Here is a 19295-nt window from a genome sequence, read left to right as displayed (position 1 = left end):
ATTTAGATTTTTAGTTCTCCTATTCCCCAGATTGTTGTATTATTACTACCAAAACATGCAGTTGCCTGTAGATATTAATATCTTTATCTGAGATGTCACTGTATATTTCCTTAATTGTTGACTTACAAACTATGTGCTCTCCTTAATGCTGTATCATTTAACAACCTCAATAAAAAATTGTTTTAAAAAAAAAAGACACGGAATCACTGTTATTATTATTACGATTGTTTCCTAGTGCAGGTCTCATATGGAATGTTAGAGTCAGACATATCTTCGTCCGAGGGTTCCGGTGGTGCTGGAGCAGCTGGGTGAAAGTGATCTAAGAAAGTCTTTTTTTGAGAGTTCTGTACCTTGGATTTCCTCCTCTGGTTCTGGGACATGGTGCAGCTACTCTGTATAGTCAGTGTTCTAGGTGTTAGGATCTTGGAGTTATTAGATTATGGGGTCATGATGACCTTTGCAACTGTGATGGCCTTTGCACCTGTGTGGACTGTGAGAGCAGCCAGCAGGAAGGTTAGCTGTGCATCAGAAATATGTGATTAGGTCTCAGTGTGATAATACAGCATAGAATATGTAGGCCCCTCCATCCAAACCTTCTTATGTTAGGCTGACATAGTGCAGATTCAAGGCCAGCTTCCTAAACCCACTCTCCCAGGGGCGTGTCTCCTATCGACAAAGCTGGGTAGGGATCTAGGGATATGACCCACCTGTATGGGCAGGTGGGAAATGGGGAAGAGCAGGCTAGGAGTTTAGTGCTTATGTTCTAGTTGCTGGTGGTAGTATATGAATGCTGCGTATCTCTGGTCATACAGAGCTTATAGTAATGCGGGGGTAGTGTTAGATGACTTCAGTACCTGTGTATGCTAGCGGGGCTTGCCTCCTATCAGCGATGTTGGAAAAGGGAGCTGGGATATGACCCCACCCGATGGCAGGTGGGAAATGGGGGAGAGTGGGTTGGGACCTGGTATGGAGATGCTACCTGCAGTTATCCTGGAATCAGTGTCAGGACCCCTTGTGAGTGAGAAGCCTTGAGACGTATACTTTTAGAGTCCCTTATGAGTCTGTATTTCCTCAAACCAGGAGTGAACAGTAGAGGGATATGTGTTAAGTGGTGTTACTGTTTGTTATTTAATATGCGGCCCCTAAGCTCTGCAAACCCCAGCAAGCCTTCTTGGTAGAACCTCACAGTCTCTTGTTGTAATCTAGTGAGATAGGATAGGGTGGCCCAAGCTGGCTGGGGAAACAGTGTAAGCTAGTTCTTTTGAAAGCACAAGGTATGGCTCTTTCAACTACTGCAGGCCCCACATGCACTCTCTAGTGGTATGGCTTGTGAAAAGATGCCAGCGGTGACCGGCCTGAGCAACCCTGGGCGTACGTGCTCGTTAGTAAAGAGAAGATAAGTGCCTTAGCTGTACTCTGAATGGGTCCTGTCTTACTGCGGCCCGTGTATAACCCCTGCAGTGAGCTGGGCCAAGATGGCGACCGTTCGCGCCACTCCGGAAGCACTGATGTTGCCCTTGTGTTACCCTCGGGACTCAAACAGGCATGAGTAACCTCGGTAGAGCCCTCCCAATATTCGATGGCCAAGTCCGGGGAAGCATCAGGCAGCCGATCAGCAGGTCCGATGCAGTAGGGGCAAACCCGCAAGTCGTGTGGAGTGGCTTGGGCCGGTGTCGGCCGTTGTGAGTACACAGGGATCTTCCTCCTTTTCTGGTCTTGTAGCGAGATAGGCTCTGGAGCGGAGCCCTGACCCTCCGGTGCCTTTTGCTTGATTCAGGTCTGCCTGGGATATGAGCAGTAGTAACTGTCGGCTGCAGCGGTCTGATTCCCTTGTGCAGGAGAGGTCAATGACTTTCAGTTATAAAGTAGCCCGCTCAGAAGTTTCCTCTATATGATCAGTGGCAGATAGGTTGATATATCTATAAAGCTGGACACTTAACAAGCGATTAAATTCCACTTTTGCTAATTTACTTGCGGAGCTCTTCTCACTTGCAGCCGCTCAGCTTGGCAGTTAACTCCGCCCCCCGTGTGATATTATTTTATTAAACACCAGAACACAACAGTCCCTCTTAGTCAAGTAAGAACCATGCACAACAGCGATTTCAACCTATTGTAATATCAGTCATATGACAAGCCTAATAATCCACTTTTGTGCACCTTATTATAGACAAGTAACAATCTGTACCTTATTCTCTGGTCCACAGGGAGGGATTACGGTATTCTAGGGCAACTCACTACCATGGCGTCTTCTTTCTCAGCTCATCCGGACTTCTCCTTTATTAGCTACCACCCCTCCCCTACTCAGCAGTACAGGTATTCTCACTCTTCCTTGGATCTTCATGCCGCTCTCAGAGAATTGCTCAACCCGGTTCCAGGCAACATAATAACTCATCCATAAAACAACACATAAAACAACAACCTTATTTCAAATAATTAAAATGCCATCACAAGGGATACAATGTGTCAGTGTAGCACACGCCAGTGCTCGACAACATCACAGATCAGCTGACGCATTTCGGCCTATAGCCGTAGTCATAGCTGGATGATCTGTGCATCATATTAGCCCTTTATTAAAAACAAGAGCTTCACTCCTATTGTTTTAAAACATAATTACGCTGTCACTTTCTCCCACAACCAAATCCATTACATTCTATTATGCTTTATTACCTTGTTTCAACTTCTCATTAATATGGGTTACGTAATGCTACATACAAACCACTTATTACTCTTCTATAGGAATTACAAATAACCTTTTATTACAAATGACTTTTACAACTTCCATTGCTCATATAAAGATTTCTCAGGATAATCTTTTTTTCTTTTTTATTGCCTGAAATGATCATATAATTTTCTGAATTTAGCCCTTTTGGTATACTATAGTTTGTAGCTTAGAAATCCAAAATAATTTTCTCTTTGCAAGCATATAATCTAGGTTTACTCTTCTCTCTGATGCTGTCACCTTCTGAATAATAGTCCATCTCAGAGATCCTACTTTTTTTTGGCGCTTCCTTGTACAATTCTGTATTAAATGTGAAGATAGGGTGCCTGTTTTAATATTTATTAGATGTTCCCTTATTCTTGTTCTGACTTCACGGGTAGTTAACCCTACATACTGTACCTGACACTCCACACTTGTAGGCAAATAAATACAGTAAGTTGATCTAAAATTTAGGTATTCTCTATGTTTAAACTGCCTTCCCGTGGCTTCACTTACAAAGTGGTTGCCTGGGGTCAAATATTCACATGCTTTACAGGCCAGATTACTGCAAACATACACCCCTTTGCAAGAGAGCCATGAGCTGATTGTCTTATTCATAGATGGCAATTTGGTAGGAGCAACCTGGTTACACATAGTTTTAGATATAACAATCTACACACTTCTCTTATGGTATCCAGTAGCAGATCATCCGCCATCATAAGAGGAAGATGATTACGAATTATATTACATATTGAGTGATACTGATCACTATAGTCTGTTACAAAAGTAACTCCATTAAACTTTTTTCTTTCAACTTCCCCTTTGGTACATTTAACAGATTCTCTCTTTTTTAAGTCATGTACCTGTTGTCTCACAATTTGTACCATGGAACCACAGTAACCACTAGACCTCAACCTTTTTTCCAAGTCACTTGCATGTATATCATATTGTCCTACCTCGATGCAATTTCTTCTCAAACGGTCAAACTGTCCCTTCAAATGGTCAAACTGTCCCTTTGTTACTGCCCTAAACACCCTTTTTTGCATGGAACAATTTATTCCCTGAGATAGGTTTTCTGTAAATGGTAGTCTTCACCCCTTCTCCTATCTTAATGGACAACTTGACATCTAGATATTCAATCATTGTTCTCTCAAACTGATGAGTGAAGCTGATCCCTATACTAATATAATTCAGCCAGGTGATGAATGTATATGCAGACTTTTCCTCCCCTGTCCAAACAAACAGTAGGTCATCTATATAACATCTAAAGAATCTTATTTTTTCCCTGATCAATTTCTGGCAATGAAAACTGTGACAATCTAAAGTACAAAGGCAAATAGTAAGTATTAGTTAAGGTATGGACAGTGACTAGCTTAATAGCTTAATGAGAATAAATAGTTAGGACCAAAAAGATTATCTTGAGAAAGTTTTATATGAGCATTGGAAGTTGTGAAAGTCATTTGTAATAAAAGGTTATTTGTAATTCCTATGGAAGATTAATAGGATGTTTGTATGTAGCATTACATAACCAGTATTAATGAGAAGTTGAAACAAGCTAATAAAGCATAATAGAATGTAATGGATATGTTTGTGGGAGAAAGTGACAGTGTAATTATGTTGGCATTGTGGTAAGGAAAAAGGATTCCAACATCAGAGGTTATGAGTTTAAGTCACAGCAAGTGTTATTGATGTTTATTTTTATTTCATTTGAATTCATTTTTACTTTTATGATGCTATTTGTTATACTATTCCTTTGATCCTCTAATGTGAATTGTTAAAAAATGTATCCAAGTAATATCATATCATTGTTAAATATTTCTTTAGTATAATTGGTAGGGTATTTACTGTATACTTCTATAGATACAGGGTTTTGTTTGTGAATGGGGACTCAGAGACATGAGTTTGAATCCCATTAAAGGATCACTTAAGTGATGTCGATATGCAATTCAGTTATGTTTGAATATGTATTTGTTGTTTACTGACATAAGTTGACATGAGAGGATTATGATGTAAAGTGTGTATGGTTGAAATACTATTAACACTGATTTTCTCCATCATTAATCCTATACTATAAAAGGCCAAGTGTGTTTGTCCAAAGCTGTCATGCGCAGTAGAGACAGCACAAGTACAAACACACCTGGCCTTACCTGACATGCTGTTTCTGTTTGCGGCAGTGGGGTGAAAGTGGGCGTGGCCGGACGGGAGCGTGGGCATGACCAGGTATGATCAGGGGCGTGGCCGGGCGTGGCGGGGGCATGGCCGGGAGCGGTCGGCACAAGAGAGAAGGGAGAGACATAGAAAGAGAGGGGGAGAGACAAAAAAGAGATAGGAAAGGGCAAAATAGAGGGGAAAGAGCAAAATAGAGAAAAGAGAGAGAAAAAGAAAGGGGGGGGGGGAGAGAGAGAGAGCAAAAGAGAGGGGGAGAGAGAGAGCAAAACAGAGGGGGAGAGAGAAAATAAGAGGGGGAAATAGAGAGAGTAAAAGAGAGGGGGAGAGAGAGCAAAAGAAGATGGGGGAGAGAGGGGGAGAGAGAGAGAGCAAAAGAGAGGGGGGAGAGAGAGCAATAGAGAGGGGAATAGAGAGAGCAAAAGAGAGGGATGAGAGAGAGCAAAAGAGAGGGGAAAGAGCAAAAGAGAGGGGGGAGAGAGAGCAAAAGAGAGGGAGGAGAGAGAGCAAAAGAGAGGGAGGAGAGAGAGCAAAAGAGAGGGGAAAGAGAGAAAAAAAGAGGGGGAGAGAGAGCAATAGAGAGGGGGAGAGAGAGAGCAATAGAGAGGGGGAGAGAGAGAGCAATAGAGAGGGGGAGAGAGAGAGCAATAGAGAGAGGGAGAGAGAGAAAAAGATAGGGGGAGAGAGAGCAATAGAGAGGGGGAGAGAGAGAGCAAAAGAGAGGGATGGAGAGAGAGAGTAAAAGAGAGGGGAGAGAGACAGAGCAAAAGAGAGAGATGGAGAGAAAGATCAAAAGAGAAGGATGGAGAGAGAGAGCAAAAAAAGGGGAGAGAGACAGAGCAAAAGAGAGGGGGGAGAGAGATAGTGCAAAAGAGAGGGGAGAGAGAGAGCGCAAAAGAGAGGGGAGAGAGAGAGCGCAAAAGAGAGGGGAGAGAGCGCAAAAAGAGGGGGAGAGAGAGCACAAAAGAGAGAGAGAATGCAAAAGAGAGGGGAGAGAGAGCGTAAAAGAGAGGGGGGAGAGAAAAGCAAAAGAGAGGGGGGAGAGAAAGCAAAAGAGAGGGGGAGAGAGTGAGCAAAAGAGGTGGAGCGAGAGCGAGCGCATAAGAGAGGGGGGAGAGAGAGAGCAAAAGAGAGGTAGAGCGAGAGAGAGTGCAAAAGAGAGGGGGAGAGAGCACAAAAGAGAGGGGGAGAGAGAGAGCAAGGGATGGGACCACTGTACTGCAATACATGGCCCGTGTAAATGGGCTTTAGGACTAGTCTGTTATAATAGATAGTAACTTTCTTAAAGCCTTTATAGGCTAGAGGTTTAATTTTTAACCTTGAGACCCAGAGACAAGGCTTTGAATCCAAGCAAAAGACAGAACAAATACCTGAATTACAAACTGCCACTTGTATTTCAAACTGTTATTTGTATTTTAATTTGTATTAAACTGTATTTTTCGTTAAATATTTATTTTTAATTGTGTTTATAAGGATACATTCACAAAATGCTGGTAATTTGAATTTATATTGGAGATGTTTGTTTTTAACTAACAAAACAGTTTTTTAACTATCAAAACCTGAGAAACCTGAATGCCGATTGGATTTAAATATTGTGACCTGGATATTATTATTATTATACTTTAATTATGAAGCGCCATCATAATCCGAAGAGCTGTCCATGGATACAGTTAATTTAAATAAAACAATAATATAAAACTTCAAAGAGACAGGACAAAATTTACAAACACATACAGGAGGAATCGAGGGCCCTATTCCCGTGAGAACTTACAATCTAGAAGGGTAGGAGGTTGAGAAACAGGAGGTTAGGACTGGAACATTCTCCTTGAAAAAGCTTACAGCAGTTGGTGAAAAGATTGTTGGAGTCATTTTAAGCATTGTTCAAATTGGACACAAGGAGGGGTACTTGTCCAGTACAGAAAGACTACAGATACGGTGTGGAGCTTCATGCGGTCTGTAACAATGGACTACCACACGCATAGTTTCCTTTATGTTTGTACCTGTTACCCTTAGTGATCTAAAAGCACCAGTGTGTGCTACACTGACACATTGTATCCCTTGTGATGGTATTTGAATTATTTGAAATAAAGTTGTTGTTTTATGTGCTCCCCGGGTGAGTTATTTGTGTACCTGGATTGTTTTATTAAATAAACACAGTACTCATAATGCTCATACAATCCCTTTAAAAAACCTCAATTGTCATGAGGTATAAAACAGTGGGTGGTTATAGCTCTCTAAGGCTAATATTCACACAGTCTTAGCTGGTATATGCTTTGAGCTGGCAAATGCTTAAAGGGAATGTATTGGGATTGTACACAGAGTTCCCAAAAGTAAAAATATAAGTACAAATATATATATGAGTGATAGTACCTTAGGTGTGACACTTTGGGAACTCTGTGTAAAATCTCAATACCTTCCCTTAAAGCATTTACCAGCACAAAGCATATACCAGTTCAGACTGTGTGAATATTAGCCATAGAGAGCTACCGGAGGTCTCTCCCTCACAGATGTGGCAACCAACCTCAAAGTGATTGAGGTATTCTCTAGTAAGTGGATTACCTACCAGGAATGTTTTTATTATCTACAGTATATAGTACCATTAGTGACTATTGCATTTCGCATGTTGTATTCTGTTTATCTTAAGCACTGAAACCCCCTTTCTTGTATATATATATATATATATATATATATTATACAAATTTCTTTTATTTTTTCTGGGTTTTTTTTTTTTTAAGTATTTTCTCAGCTTTTGATCTTTCCTAATTTTTCAGATTTTGTTTGGAGTTTCAATGTGCTCAATATAGCAATTACATTTTTTATATTTTTTGTTTAACTGATAGGAAGTAATTATTTGATTTTTATTTATTCAAATTTGTCGCTTGACTGTTGCAGAAAAAGTAGTTAAAAAAGTGTATGGAAAGAAGCTGGACAAATCAGTAAGTAATGTTCAAGCTTTGGTTTGTGAACTTTATACTCCCAAATAAGCAGGAGGAAGAGGGACCATAATGCAAGTTGTATTAGTTTACCCTGCTACTACAACTTCTACAACCGTCAACAGCACATACCTGAAAAGAGTGGAATGTAACAGCAGGAACATCTGGACCTCTTCTTCTTGCTTCTTGCTCTGGCAGTCAGCAGCACTGTATACTAGGGTAGGCTGTATGAACGGTAAGCTGTAAGGGGATATTTTAGCAATATGCACTTCTCAGTAAGCATGCACAGTGTTAAGGTCAGGACCTGTATGACATACACTAACTGCTGCACCAGAATAAAGCCTGGAGATCCAAAACGTATGGCACTGTGCCCCCTGCAGGGGCTTCTTTTAGCAACAACTAAGCCATCTATGCCTGTGACGGCCCTGATTTCAACAGGAATGATAGCCCGGGGGCCCCAGTCCAGTCTGCCACACAGTGTGAAGCTAAAGTGCAAGTGATGGAGCAGGTAAAACAAGCACCATCCACATGTAGCAGCCGACCACACACACAGCCACACTAGTGCACAGTAGGGACTGTTCCCTAAATTGTTGACATGGCCAGCCTGCCCAGCTGCTACTGCCCACCAGGAAATCTCCCGGTTTCCTGGCAGGCCAATCTGGCACTGGATAAACACAGCCAGCAGAAGAAAAAACATTCCCAGTGGGGTATAGAAGAGATAAGGTAATAAAATGGTAATTTTCCATTGTTCTCTGCAAGTTATGGTCTTTGCTTTATGGTCAGATATAAGATAAAGAAGCAGGTATATGTAAACAATCTGATAATGTAATGAGATCTGATTATACCTACAAGCTCAACCCATTTTATTAGGTTGTGTCTTAAAAACACAAATTCAGCTTTTTATATACACAAATAAACCTTAAAAAGCAAACTCTCATACATTTTATACTCAGCAGTTTGAAAAAAAAGTGATTGGAAAGACATTAAGGGAAAAACCATTTTAAAGTATACTGTCCCTTTAAACAAAGTTCAGAGGCTTGTTGCTTCAATGGATGTGAACAAATGGTAAAAGGTTATGGATGCAGTTTCAATCAGGGGTAAACTTCCTTGTAAATGAATTATTGGAATCACAGACATAGATAAGTTCCTGTATAAATTTATTTTCTTATAAGTGGTTGTAATAAATCCTTCTGATAATGACATGATTATATGAATATAGACAATTCCTCACAAATGATATAACAACAAGTTTAAACCTTAACTCGTCCACCACCTCTGAGGCGGTGGACAGCAATCCGCCCGATCACATACGATCGGGTTGATTGACACCCCCTGCTAGCGGACGATTGGCCGCAAATCTGCAGAGGGCGGCATTGCACAAGCATTTCTTGTGAAATGCTTGTGCAGTTATAAATACCGACATTTATCAATGTGCGGTGGACATGATCGCTACAGTGGATCATGTCCGTCCGCTCATTGATAATTCGGCCCCATAGTATCCAATTTAAGAGATTGTTGTCCAGTGCTCTAGCTACAACAAAAGTGCCTTAAGGGGAGATCGCTGATTGGAGAAACGTGGGCAGTGGATAGCGGGGTATTTGAATTTTATTTCTATATTAAAAAGTGTTATAGCGCACATTACAACTGATCGCTAACATTCCGGATCTGTTTTTATAAAGAGAAGAGTTTACCATCAATTTAAGGCCAGCCAAAAAAACGAATGCCTGTCGCTTTGGTCACTTTTTATTTATATCTTTGCAGATTAGTGAATGTCCCTAAATCACATATCTTTTGACATCCATATTCTAATCATAATAAAACACTTTTTGATCCTTTCAATTTCTACACCTTGGACCTTTTAATTATAATAATAAACACGACTATAATTCTAGGAGAAATAACAATTGGAGAAATAATCAATTTGATGACTCCTACATCCACTATATAGATAGAGAACACACTCACACGTACTACACAGATAGAGAGCACCAGAATCACTATTCAAATCCACATTCATATAGAAAGCGAGATAGAAACTATAGCGAAGACAAAGATTATAGAGGGGAGTATAAAAGCTTTACCAGGAATAGAAATTGGTATCCCAGACAACAAACTTACCAACATAAAAAAGTGGGAATACCACTCCAAAATAGATTTGACCCCATCAAAGATAAACCAGAAAGGGAAGATGAAAATAGTCCAGAAAGAGCTGGAACTTCAAAAGACTTTTTAGAGCAGGACAGAAGACCATATGTGAAACAAAAAGGAAAAAGAAACAGAGAGGAAATAGAGGAGGGAGACGAAAAATAAGAGAACCAGAAAAGATCAAGATAAATAGTGATCCTAAAAATAATGGCATTTTTAATTTTAGTAATCTTGAATTAAATGAAAAACAAGATCAGGTACTCAAAAAAGCTCTATCTTTTGCCCCTTCGAAAAAAATCAATAAATTTGAAACACTCATTAACATAAATCAATATATAAGTAAGTTACTTTTAAAAAGGTACTTCATAAAAAATTCATGTGAAACCAGCATTAATGAAAATCAAAAGTATGTACACACCACACATAAAAATAAATCAACCTTTTATCCCACAAGTGATAAGGGAGATAATATTAAATTGTTTGAAAATAGAGTAAAGAAAGATTTAGAAAAGTATAAAAATAAAGATATCAAATTTTATTTGACAAAAGAAGAGTATAATACACTAAAAGATCTTAGGGAGAACAAAGACGTAATGATTAAACAGGCTGACAAGGGAGGGGGGATCGTCATCATTAACACAGACAATTATCTAAAGGAAGCTTGGAGAATCCTAGGAGATGGAGAAACCTATAAAAAAAAACTCTTATCCAACCCCATAGAAAAACAAAAGAAAGAATTAAATATCCTTATACAAAATGGTTTTGAAAAAAGCCTTATTAATGAGAAAGGAAAAGCATTTCTGACCATAGAATTTCCAAGAACACCTATATTTTATTTTCTGCCCAAAGATCCACCGGGCAGACCAATTATATTGGGCATAGATTCACTTACAGCGAACCTGTCTAAATATATAGACCAGTTCCTCCAAAAATATGTTAAACATCTTCCATTTTACTTAAGGGACTAGACCCATTTCCTAAAAGAGATAGACAAAATCAAATGGGAGGAAAATTATATCATGGTTACAAGTGTTGTTGCATCTTTCTATACCTGTATTGACAACCAATTAGGACAATTTTCAGTAAAACATTTTCTAAATAAAGACCCTGAAATGCTAAAAGAACAAGCAGAATATATCATCCAATATATAGACCTTATCTTAAAAAATAATTCTTATAATTTTGACGGAAAATACTTTGTACAACAGAAAGGGACAGCTATGGGTACCAAGTTCGCGCCCAGTTACGCCAATCTCTTCATGAGTTTCTTCAAGAAAACTAATATCGAAGAGGGCCCCTGGAGCGCGAACTTGGTACTGTTCAAAAGATTCATTGACAATATTTTTATTATTTGGAAAGGTAACAGTGAATTATTACACTTGTTTCTAGAAGATATTTATTGTAATAATCTCTAAAGAACAGTGGGGAATAAGTCTGGACAGGTACTAAAAAAGAACTCAGGCCAACTCTAAAAGAACTGTGATCTCTCAAACACAGTCCAGTAAAAGGTCAAACAGAAAATAGGTGGGTGATAGAGTGGCGCACAAGGCTAAGTTCCCAGAACAAATAAATAAAAAAGATAAATACCAATATCCTTATAAGAATGTATATATATATATATAAAAATGCTAGTTAGGCACTAAATAGACGTTGAATCAATAAGATTATTTATTAATCGAATCACAAACTCAATACCATAGATTAGATAAAACAGATTAAATAAAATAAGTTAAACAGACAAACATATAATAATGAATAAATAATAAATGAATATATTCTGGCAGTTGAAAAAGAAATAGCTAATAAAATTTAATATATTCTGATAAGATGTGGCCACATCGTCTAAAATCAGCTAATTAAATACTAAAACCAAACATTTAATCATAGATATAAAATGTAGAGAATGATAAGATGCGTGTTCTAAAGAGGCTAATACTCTAATATATAACTGCTAAATACAAAAGGAGAACTCTCACAGAAGTTATAAGTGATATATAATTGTACTTCTGCTAACATCAAAACATTGAAAAATGGCAATCCGATTTATTGGCTTTAGAAGTTCAAATTTCCCTTTTTGTGCACAAAAAGGAAAGTGCCAAGTGCAAAAGTCACCAAGAGCAAATGTAATAATATATAGCTCATAGGTTATAGTGAATCTCAAAGTAGTGAGTCTCTCCAAGTACTTGTAGGGTATTAGTGTAGATTACTGACCAGTCAGATAAATGTTAGCTCCAAAAGTAATAACGGTATAGTTGAAAGTATAATCCTACGTACCTGACAGATTTACGGCTAAGAGTGGCTACGATATTGTACCCGCGCTCACGGCAGAGTGGGCGGCTATGAGCACTACACGCTGAGCTTGTTTTCCTGCTCCCAAGCGTGACTCCAGCGTCTTCACTATCTGCGTACGTGCTTTGTCACCTGACAGTTAGCATCCAATGGGGACTCTCCAAAAGCGGTCCGGATTCAAATGTCACTTTCAAATGTAGAAAGTAAAAGGTGTCCAATGTGGGATCCAAAAGTTAGTAAGTCTCTTCTACGCGTTTCGGCACGTTGTGCCTTTATCAAGATGACTTACAGGGTACCTGATACCTATTTTTATAGGGTTAATCTGGATGCCATTTTTTGTTTTAACTGTTTGAGGGCTGTGTCAATAAACTTTATTCAATAGACATTGTTCGTTTTAGCCTGAATATCTATAATCATGAGAATCTCCCATTTTTTAAAAGCCAAAATGCTCACACAAATAAATATAATAACTGCAATATTAAATTAAAAAGTATAAATTAGTTATAATTATAAAATAATTCATAGTTGATGTATAAAAATATTAAAATGATTGGTATCATTTGATGAATCTGATTACTACTTGCAAAATAAATGAATAAATAACGTATTATTTCTCTTAAAGTCGTACAAAAGTCCAATTTACTATAAAATGGTAAAAAGCTGGATAAAACTACTATATAGATTTGGCCATAAAAACAGTACAGAGGATTAAAAATATATAAGCAAATATTCAATTAAAAGGATTTAGATCAAGTTCAGCGTTCAATCCCCCAGGGGTCAGGGTGGCAAAATTAAAAATAAGCTCAGCTTCTGTCATTAAAAGTTGTTTTAATATATTTCCTCCTCTATGTGGTTTTACCTTTTTAACACCCCAATACAATAGGCCATCAGTCTTCTGGCCATGACATTCTTTAAAATGCTTTGAAAGTAGGTGGTCCTCATATCCCCACTTTATATTAAGGAGGTGTTGTCTTATTCTATCTCTTACAGGTCTGCTTGTTTGTCCAAAATATTGTTTTTTGCACGGACACTGTATCATATAAACCACATTTTTATCACAGCATCTAATAGTGTCTCTAATTTTAATTTTATAGTCTGAGTTACTGGCCTCTATCTGTTTGCACTTATTACTAAAACTACAGGCTTTACACTGATGGCATGGAAAAAAAGCCTTCCAATTTATTGCCTTGAATATCTAAATCTTGATTTTTCTTTTTTCTAAACTCACTGGGGGCTAAAATGGATTTTAGTGTTTTAGCTTTCCTATAAATAATCCTGGGTTTATTATCAGTAATATCATATAAAATAGGGTCTTTCTGGGCTATATGCCAGTGCTTATGTATAATTCTCTTTATTAATTTAAAATCTGCACTGTATTGCGTAATAAATGTAGTTTCAAATTCTTTGGGGTTCGTTTGTTTTTTCTCTTTCTTGTTTAGAAGTGAAGTTCTTTCTATTTTCTCTACACTCTGTATGGACTGTTCAATTAGTTCCTCATTATATCCTTTTTCCGTAAATCTTTCTTTTAATATATTCGACTGGTCCTTAAAGTCCTCTAAAGTGGAGCAATTTTTCCGTAACCTTAAAAACTGGCCCTTCGGAATGTTTAACTTCCATTGGTCAAGATGACAACTATTAAAATGTATATAATTGTTAGTATCCACTTTTTAAAAAAATGTTTTTGTCTGAACTTTATTATCTAAAATTTCAATAGTGAGGTCTAAAAAATCAATGGATCTGGTATTAAAATCATGAGTAAAAGAGATTCCCCACTCATTATTATTAATATCTTCCATAAATAATTTAAGTAAATCTTCCCCCCCTTTCCAAATAAAAAACAAATCATCTATATAGCGTTTGATGAGTACGAGGTTTGCGCTCCAAGGGCTGGTTAAAATATTAACATGTTCAAATCTGCCCATAAAAAGATTAGCATAACTGGGCGCAAACCTCGTACCCATCACAGTGCCTTTCTTTTGTAGAAAAAAATCTCCATTAAAATTAAAATAATTATTAGTGAGTATAAAATGAATACATTGTAAGATAAAATCAGCCTGATTGAGGTGCATATCTTTGTCCTCATATAAATAAAATCTCGTTGCATCTAATCCTATGCTATGTGTAATGTTAGTATAAAGTGCATTGACGTCGCATGTGACTAGAAGAAAGTTCTTCTGCCATGTTATATTTTCTAGCTCATGAAGTAATGCAGTGGAGTCTTTAAGATAAGAGGGTAAAGTGGTTACATAAGGTTGCAGAAATTTGTCTACATATTGCGATAAATTAGCAGTGAGGGAATTGATCCCAGAGAAAATTGGCCTCCCTGGGGGTTTGGTTAAGGATTTGTGTGTTTTAGGCAGGTAATAAAAAATGGGGGTTATTGGATGTTCAATTTTTAAAAAACTTAGTTCTTTCTCATTTAAAATCTTCTCTTTTTTAGCATAGAACAATAGTTTATCAAGTTCTAGACTGAATTTCTTCACTGGGTTAGTCTTTAATTTAGTATATGTATCAGTGTCATTTAGTAAACAATATGCTTCTATTAAGTAATCTTCCGTATCAAGTAGTACTAAGCCCCCCCCTTATCCGCTGCTTTAATGATGATCTCTGGGTTATTTTTAAGATCTTTTAATATTTCATTTTCTTTTTTAGTTAAATTAAATTTCTGTCTTTGTTTACTTTTAATATTAATTTTACTTATATCTTCTTTTACTGATTTCTCAAACAGCTCTAAGTATTTACCCTTTTCTTGGGTGGGATAAAATGAGGACTTATTTTTAAGATCTGTGTGATTATAATAATCCTGTGTTTGTTTCTGACTCATATTCATACTGTTGGATGTGCGCTCTATAGGATTTTTTTAAAAAGTACCGTTTAAGTGTTAGTTTCCTTATATACTTTCAACTATACCGTTATTACTTTTGGAGCTAACATTTATCTGACCGGTCAGTAATCTACACTAATACCCTACAAGTACTTGGAGAGACTCACTACTTTGAGATTCACTATAACCTATGAGCTATATATTATTACATTTGCTCTTGGTGACTTTTGCACTTGGCACTTTCCTTTTTGTGCACAAAAAGGGAAATTTGAACTTCTAAAGCCAATAAATCGGATTGCCATTTTTCAATGTTTTGATGTTAGCAGAAGTACAATTATATATCACTTATAACTTCTGTGAGAGTTCTCCTTTTGTATTTAGCGGTTATATATTAGAGTATTAGCCTCTTTAGAACACGCATCTTATCATTCTCTACATTTTATATCTATGATTAAATGTTTGGTTTTAGTATTTAATTAGCTGATTTTAGACGATGTGGCCACATCTTATCAGAATATATGAAATTTTAGTAGCTGTTTCTTTTTCAACTGCCAGAATATATTCATTTATTATTTATTCATTATCATATGTTTGTCTGTTTAACTTATTTTATTTAATCTGTTTTATCTAATCTATGGTATTGAGTTTGCGATTCGATTAATAAATAATCTTATTGATTCAATGTCTATTTAGTGCCTAACTAGCATTTTTATATATATATATATATATACATTCTTATAAGGATATTGGTATTTATCTTTTTTATTTATTTGTTCTGGGAACTTAGCCTTGTGCGCCACTCTATCACCCACCTATTAATTGTAATAATCTCGGCTTACATTTTACTAGTGATGTAAGCAGAAACAAGATTAATTTTTTAGACATAGAAAATGAAATTAAGGAACCGACAGTGCGGATCAGGTCCGTCAGACCTTGCTGAATGCGGAGAGCAATATGCTCTCCGTATTCAGCATTGCACCAGCAGCTCTTGTGAGCTGCTGGCACAACACTGCCCCCTGGAGATTCACAGCCAATTGGCCACCAGGGGGTGTCAATCAACCCAATCGTACTCGATCAGGTTAAATTGCGGCGATGTCTGTCCGCCTGCTCAGAGCAGGCGGACAGGTTATGGAGCAGCGATCTTTAGACCGCTGCTTCATAACTGGTGTTTCTGGTGAGCCTGCAGGCTCTCCAGAAACATGGGCCCTCAAGCTCCATCCGGAGCTTGATAAATGGGCCCCTATGTCTCCTAAACCGAAGAAAGATAGAGAAGAAGAAGAAAAACTATTCATACCATTTATCACGAAATATAGTGAACAACACAAATGTATGAGAACAATTTTAAATAAACATTGGCACTTAATTAAAAAAGATCACTTATTGGGAGATAAAGTAAAGGAACACCCAGATATTATCTTTAATAAAGCTGATAATTTAAAAAACTGGCTGGCCACTAGTGAATTCAATAAAAATAAGAAAATAACTAAATATCAAGATTTACAAGGAAATATGGTAAAAGGTTTTTTTCCATGCTACGCTTGCATTTCATGTAAACAAAGTACAAAGAAAAAATAGGTAACATCAACCAGGGAGTTCAAATACACCATTGTTAACACCATTAGATGCAGAAATAAAGGAATCATATATTTAATTCAGTGTCCTTGTAATAAACAATATTTAGGACAAACCCAACGAATATTACAAGAAAGGATCAGAGAACATAAAAAGGGGTTTTGAGGGACATTTCCTCTCGAAACACTTTAAAGACAAACACAACAGCGATGTGGCAGGATTTCAATTTTAGGGCATCAAAAAAGTAGAGAAAGACTGGAGAGGTGGAGACTATGAAAAGAAATTACTGTATCAAGAAGCCCACCTGATAATTGAATTTAGTAGTCTCACACCTGAGGGTCTTAATGCAGAGTCTAAATCCCTTTCTATTAGATACGATACAGACGGAATTAATATTGGATATATTATAGGTATCATTTAAAGTACACTTATTCCATGCATATTCATACTAGGTTTTAGTTTAATAGCACATACCATAGCCAAACTGACACATGTGCGTGCATATAAATTTATACATATATATATCCAAATAGTTTGCATATTCGCATCTACAGACATAAGCATTAGTTTATCTATAATTATAGTCTTTTTAGGAATAAAGGGAAGATATCTTACATAAAAAATATATATACTTTCTTTTTAAATTCCCTTTAGTTTTAAAGGGAATCTCTTTACCTGTAGATAGAATATAGTAATGTTTTCTATTTACAATAGATACTAATATTCCTTTATACACCCTCTATAGCTTCTTATATAGATTTGATATAGATTTTATTTATGTTTTACTTTTTGATTTTAATTTACATTCTTGATTTATTCTGACATTTTATTTAATTTATTATGTCATCTGTTAAGTATTGATGCAATTTAAATGGCAGCTCACCTTGTAAAACAAGGTATTAAGACAATGATGGACATAAACCAGAACCAATTGGAAAGTCGCACTGTATAAGCATACTCCCACAATAAAAGTGAGAATCACTATAAAATAAAGGATATTGAAAGACAAGGTCATCTTGATAAAGGCCTGTGATTGGCTGAAATGCGTAGACACACCTGGATACCCTTACAGTTTGAACACAGAGCACTCTGTGAATTGTATGGGAGGAAATACACAGCAAGCTGCTGGAATTTCACTTGACGGCATAACAAGTGTTCCAGTTGGTCGAATCCACACACGTGACAAACAACACAGAAGTGGCACAACAGAGATGGAACAGCGAGCAAACGCCAGCAGCTGAACCCACAGAAGTCCGAAGTTACCTCACCTAACCAAGACCAAGGAAAACATAGTGTGGTAAGAATTCTTAATAGCCCCTAAAAGACATTAACTCAGACAAGTGTAAGCCGGGAGACAAGGCAAGTAAAATACACAGTCCGATACAGTTGTTTGAACCGGGGGAATTAATGAATCCACACTTACCCTAATTAAGGGGGACATAATATCTATTACAGAGGTTCATACACAGACCATCAAAGAACTAAGTGCAGTGACTTTTCCAATGCAAAATATCCGGTATTAGCTGTTTTTGTGGACATTGTCAATATCTGGAATATTCCTATACTGCAATTATACAGTATATGGTTGCACAAATGCTGCTATTTTTGTTTTAATGAGTTTTTAGACCACCTGTGGTTTTTATATAATTTTTATGTGTAAACTTTATTAATTGCATTTATAATAGTAATTTCTTATTATATACATAGGATACCTATAGAATACATTGTATTGCTTTATTATATCCTGGATGATTTTTTTATAATTATACATTTAAGGATTGCAGAGGATTTTTATTTAAAAGTTCATTTTTCCAGAATGCCGCTCCTTGATCTATTGAGCGGGTCTGGTTTTTCCTCAGCGCATCGCGGCAACACTGTCTAGTCACAGCGAATGTAGTTCGCTCCCGTTCTGGTCTAGTAGCAGGAGCGAGCTACATTTTGTTTAATGGTGCGACCGGGCACGATGTGACTAGACAGTGTTTTGCTGCCATGCGCTTAGGAAAAACCAGACCCGCTCAGTAGAGAAAGGAGCGGCGTTCTGAAAAATGAACTTCTTAATAAAAATACTTTGCAATCCTTTAATGTATACATATGCCACTAAGCTAATGTTATATAATTCTCCACTATGTGCAGAATTATATAACATTAGTTTGTAAGTTTACTGCCCCTTTAAAACAGTCCACTCTAACATTAGCAAAAAAAGAAAAATTGAAAACAGTTAAAGGGGTAGGAAAGTCTGTTTCATTGTTGTAATAAAAAGCACTAAGCACTTTCATGATTCAGATACAGCATGCAATTTTAAGCAACTTTCTTATTTACTCCTATTATTAATTTTTCTTCGTTCTCATTATATCTTTATGCAAAGCTTAGGAACCGGCCCATTTTTGGTTCAGAACCTGGGTTATGCTTCCTTATTGGTGGCTAAATGTAACCACCAATAAGCAACTGCTATCCAGGGTGCTGAACCTAAAATGGGCTGGCTTCTAAGCTTTACATTCCTGCTTTTTAAAATAAAGATAGCAAGAGAAAGAAGAAAAATTGATAATAGGAGTAAATTAGAAAGTTGCTTAAAGGGACAAACTACACCAGAATTTGTATTTTTTTAAAAGGTAGATAATCCCTTTATTACCCAATCCCCAGTTTTGCATAACCACAGTTATATTAATAC

This window comes from Bombina bombina, chromosome 3, assembly GCF_027579735.1.
Source record: "Bombina bombina isolate aBomBom1 chromosome 3, aBomBom1.pri, whole genome shotgun sequence".
Lineage (NCBI taxonomy): Eukaryota > Metazoa > Chordata > Amphibia > Anura > Bombinatoridae > Bombina > Bombina bombina.
Note: the sequence above shows the minus strand (reverse complement) of the source record.